We start from the raw sequence: 5,813 nt of genomic DNA, 5'->3' as shown, positions 1-5,813 counted from the left end.
ATTAAAAATCCGATATTTTTTTTCCAATTCTTTTTCTCCCATCTACACTTTTTTGTATCTATGTAGATTAGATATCTAGTGTCAATCCAAGACAATTTGGAATATTATTTCATTGTTAAATTGAAATTTTTTGAGTTAAAAAAAATGGATTTCAATGAAATTTCTTTTGTTTTTCTCCATTGTATTCCTTTCTCAACATTTATATTGACAACAATGTATCGAACAAATATAATTCAGTGAAGTGGATCTATTTATTTTCGTACCATTGGTTTTTTTTTTTTTTACTTTACCTCATTCCTTTCTTTGATATTGATACAAGAGGTTTTTTAATTGAAAAAAATAAAAAATAAAAAAAATAAAGTAGATAACATAAGAGGTACTCTATCAATTGACAATTATCTCTCTCTATATATATTTTTTCTTTTATCTGATAATTTCTTGTATTTTGATCTGATCTATTCATTTTTATGTTTCTAATCCATTAGAAAATCTATTTTTTTTAGATTTCTTAGCTCAATTGTTTGATTACCTCGTCTAATTTATTTTCTCAGTATTTAATTGACAATTGATTTAGATTGTATATTCACACCCTTTAATTTGAATATTTAAATTATGTTTAAATTTTTTATACATTCTTCTAGTTGCTAACTCAACGGTAGAGTACTCGGCTTTTAAGTGTGGCTAGAATCTTTTACACATTTGGATGAAGTGAGGAATTCGTCCATACCATCGGTAAAGTTTGGAAGACCGCGACTGATCCTGAAAGGGAATGAACGGAAAAAATAACATGTCGTGTCAACGGAGAGTTCTGAGTCTATTTCATTTTTATCGGATCGGTACAAAACCCAGTTCGAATTCTTGGAACGGAACAAAAAAAAGTAGGGTCGAATGAATAAATGGATAGAGCCTTATGGCTTCAATTAATTATGGGAAAGAAAAAGCAACTAGCTTCTGTTCTCAAATTTGAATAATTTCCCGATCTAATTAGACGTTAAAAATAGATTAGTGTCTGACACGGCAAGGACTTCTCCCTCCATGAGTGGATTCTATATTTTTTTAATGAATCCTAAGTATAGGCGTTCTCCAAAATGGAATGGAGATGAATATTTAGAAGAAGCAGCATATTGATAAAGAAAGTTTTTTCCGAAATCAAAAGAGAGATCAGGTTCAAAAAATAAAAAATTCCTAACCATCTTGTTATCCTATAACATAGACCAATTAAATGAAATGGAAAAAAGAGAGGGTAGAGAATTTGTTGATAAGTTTACCTGTTTTTGAGGTATCTATTCTTACTAGAATACCTTGTTTTGACTGTATCGCACTATGTATCATTTGATAACCCACAAAATTCTTCTAACTTTGGTTCAAATAAAATTTCAAATGGAGGAAATCCAAAGATATTTATAGCTAGATAGATCTCAACAACACAACTTCTTATATCCACTTATCTTTTAGGAGTATATTTATGGACTTGCTCATGATCAGGGTTTCAATAGATCGATTTTGTTGGAAATCTAGGTTATAACAAAAAATCCAGTTTACTAATTGTAAAATGGTTAATTACTCAAATGTATCAACAAAATCATTTTCTTTTTCTGCTAATGATTCTAACCAAAATCCATTTTTGGGGCGCAACAAGAATTTGTATCTTCAAATCATATCAGAGGGGTTTGCATTTATTGTGGAAATTCCATTTTCTCTATGATTAATACTTTCTCTAGAAGGGAAAAAAAGATAGTAAAATCTCATAATTTACGATCAATTCATTCAATATTTCCTTTTTTAGAGGACAATTTTTCACATTTAAATTTTGTGTTAGATATACTAATACCCCACCCCATCCATCTGGAAATCTTGGTTCAAACTCATCGCTATTGGGTAAAAGATACCTCTTCTTTGCATTTATTACGATTCTTTCTTCACGAGTATTGTAATTAGAATAGTCTTATTACTCCAAAGAAAGCTAGTTCTTCTTTTTCAAAAAGGAATCAAAGATTATTCTTCTTCTTATATAATTCTCATGTATGTGAATAGGAACCTATTTTCGTCTTTCTACGTAACCAATCTTCGCATTCATGATCAACATCTTCTGGAGCTCCTCTTAAACAAATATATTTCTACGGAAAAATAGAACATCTTGTAGATGTCTTTGCTAAGGATTTTCAAACTAATCTATGCTTGTTCAAGGATCCTTTCATGCATTATGTTAGGTATCAAGGAAAATCAATTTTGGCTTCAAAAGGGATCTTTTGATGAATAAATGGAAATATTACCTTGTAACTTTTTGACAATGTTATTTTTTGTTGTGGTTTCATCCAAGAAGGATTTATCTAAACCAATTATCTAATCATTCCCTTGAATTTGTGGGCTATCTTTCAAGTGTGCGACTAAACGCTTCAGTGGTACAGTGTAATACTCTGAATTTTGTGCTCATTTAATTTTTAGAATAGCAATTTAACTTTTCAAAATTTAGTATGACCAAAAAAAATTTTATGGTTGCCAAATTTTGCATTGGTTGATTTATTAAAAGTTTTTCCAAATAATTTGTTAATTAGGGGTTTGGGATAAATGTCCATTTTACACCTAATTACTAAAGTTAAACATTGTTTCTCAAACTTGGCCGAAAATCGATGGAACATATAATGCATGAGGAGTTTTAAATTTAAGCATGAGGTGACTAACTAATGCATAAGGTGTTTTAAATTTAAGAAAATGAAACCATGCAGCCTACACATGTTGAATTTCTTGAAGAGTCACCCAAAATTTATCATTTTTCTCACCTATAAATAGATGTGTTGCTTCCCTTTATTTCCCTTGCATGAAAAACAACTTATCACTTGTTTAAAAAAGGGAAGAAAACGTGAGGGAAGAAGAGGAACAGCCTAGCATTTCTCAATTCATTTTCAACCAAGATTTCTTCAAGTTTTATTGTAAGATATTTTCTATGCTTAAGTGGTATGATTTCATGGTAATATTTATGCTTAAGCTATGCATGAAAAACCATAATATGAATGTGGTGGACAAGTCCACAAAGTTAGATATCTATTTATACCTTAGGACAAGTTCGAAGGGCACCGGCAAGCCGGAATGTGCAAGTATGTGTTTGATTGCATTCTTTTGTGTAGTATTAACATGTTAAAATACAAGCATGGTATCTTACTGAGTATTCTTTATATCATAGTGTTCTATACTAAATTCTCAGATTCATAATTGCGGAGTTGGTGGAAGTCAGTCGGCATAATCGATGATGGGTTAGGGACAAGGTTGTTTTGCATCGAAGTTTTGTTTTTGCATGTTTTGTTCGACTGCTTTCCATATGTTTCTTATGGTATTGTATAAAAACATGTATGAGCCATGATGTAATATAGTACCGGAAGTAAATTATGCAATTATATCTTCTATGTTGTGTTAAGAGACCTTTTTTTAAAAAACTTCTCCTTACAAGTGACAAAAAGCAGAAACGGGACAGTTTTTGGGTCAACTTCAACACGTTATTTTTGACTCCATAAACGTTCATTTGAGAATATGAAAATATTACTACATTCCTCATTGAGTTTTATTAATATGGGCACAAGAATCACTCAATTTGGATATCTGTAGCCTGAGATATGAATTTTTAAACATTGAAGGGTCAAATCTAAAATTTCTGTGCAATACCTCACTGTTTTCAGTAAAACGCCCATATTATATGATCTTGGAAATTTTTATATTTTAACCTAGAAAACTACTTGAAAATAAATTTCTAATTTCATAAATTTCATAGAAAACGGAGTTGGGATGAATTTTATAAAAATAGTCGAACTTGCTGCCCCAACTAACCGTGGCAGTGCAGAGTCCGTATATGTAAAGTATAATTTCTTGTCGACATGCGCTTCTGCGGGCCATTAAAAATTTATGAGAGACATTTTACGAAGTTGAAAATAAGTTTCTAACATGTAATACTTCTATCTAAGAGTATTTACATGTACCAAAGGCAGAAGCTATTATGTTTTGTACGTGACACTCGAAACTTAAGTTCGGGGCGTCAAATACGAAGCCAAATTCTAGAAAATTCATCTCTAATCAATAATGCTATTAAGAAGTTCGATACTCTTGTTCCAATTATTCCTCTGATTGGATCATTATTCCTCTAATTGGATCATTGTCTAAAGAAAAATTTTGTAACGTACTAGGGTATCCCATTAGTAAGCCAGTTCGGGCTGATTTATCAGATTTTGATATTATTGATCGATTTGGACGTATATGCAGAAATCTTTCTCATTATCATAGTGGATCTTCCAAAAAAAAGGTTTGTATCGAATAAAGTATATACTTCGACTCTCTTGTGCTAGAACTTTGGCTCGGAAACACAAAAGTATTGTACGTGCTTTTTTGAAAAGATTAGGCTAGGAATTATTGGAAGAATTTCTTATGTCGGAAGAAGAAGTTCTTTCTTTGACCTTCCCAAAAGCTTCTTCCACTTTGCGGGGAGTATATAGAAGTCGGATTTGGTATTTGGATATTATTTGTATCAATGATCTGATCAATCATAAATAATTATTCTGAAAGCTTGGAAATAGAAATTTTTCCTAAATTAAATGGATGAAGAAATAACAAAATAAAAATATGATTTCCACTTTTCTAAAATGTTGATGTAGTATGTAATAAGGGTTAAATCAACTGAGTATTCAACTTTTTAAAGTCTTTATAAGAAAGGAAGTGATGTATATATAGGGAAAGCCGTGTGCAATGAAAAATGCAAGCACGGCTTGGGGAGGGTTTTTCCTTATTTAATTAACATAACAAGGAAATTATCTACTCCATTCGACTAGTTTCGAGTTAAAATCCCAGGCAACCCACTGTCATATCGAAATTTTATGTATAGAAATCTGTATTTTCTTTTTGCAATCCACTTCATTCATTTACAAAAAATTCGAATACATCTAGATAGTTATTGGATTGGATTGGTTGACACGACCATATAAGTCATGTTATACTGTTAAATAACAAGCCTTCCATTTTCTATTTCGATTTATATTATAGAAAATTAGTGTGCTTGGGAGTCCCTGATGATTAAATAAACCAAGATTTTACCATGATTGTAATTTTAGAGAGACGCGAAAGCGAAAGCCTATGGGGTCACTTCTGTAACTGGATAACCGGCACCAAAAACCGTCTTTACATTAGATGGTTTGGTGTTTTGATGATCCCTACCTTATTGACCGCGGCTTTTATATTTATTATTTCCTTCATTGTTGTTCCTCCAGTAGATATTGATGGTATTCGTGAACCTGTTTCTGGATCTCTACTTTACGGAAATAATATTATCTCAGGTGCCATTATTCCTACTTCTGCAGCTATAGGTTTGCACTTTTACCCAATCTGGGAAGCGGCATCCATTGATGAATGGTTATACAACGGGGTCCTTATGAACTAATTGTTCTACACTTCTTACTTGGTGTAGCTTGTTACATGGGTCGTGAGTGGGAGCTTAGTTTCCATCTGGGTGTGCAACCTTGGATTGCTGTTGCATATTCAGCTCCTATTGCAGCTGCTACCGCTGTTTTCTTGATCTACCCTATTGGTCAAGGAAGTTTTTTTGATGGTATACCTCTAGGAATTTCTGGTACTTTCAATTTCATGATTGTATTCCAGACTAAGCACATCCTTATGCACCCATTTCACATGTTAGGCGTAGCTGGTGTATTCGGTGGCTCCCTATTCAGTACTATGCATGGTTCCTTGGTAACTTCTAGTTTGATCGAGGAAACCATAGAAAATGAATCTGCTAATGCAGGTTACAGATTCAGTCAAGATGAAGAAACTTATAATAT

Source organism: Olea europaea, chromosome 1 (assembly GCF_002742605.1).
Source record: "Olea europaea var. sylvestris chromosome 1, O_europaea_v1, whole genome shotgun sequence".
Classification (NCBI taxonomy): Eukaryota; Viridiplantae; Streptophyta; class Magnoliopsida; order Lamiales; family Oleaceae; genus Olea; species Olea europaea.
Note: the sequence above shows the minus strand (reverse complement) of the source record.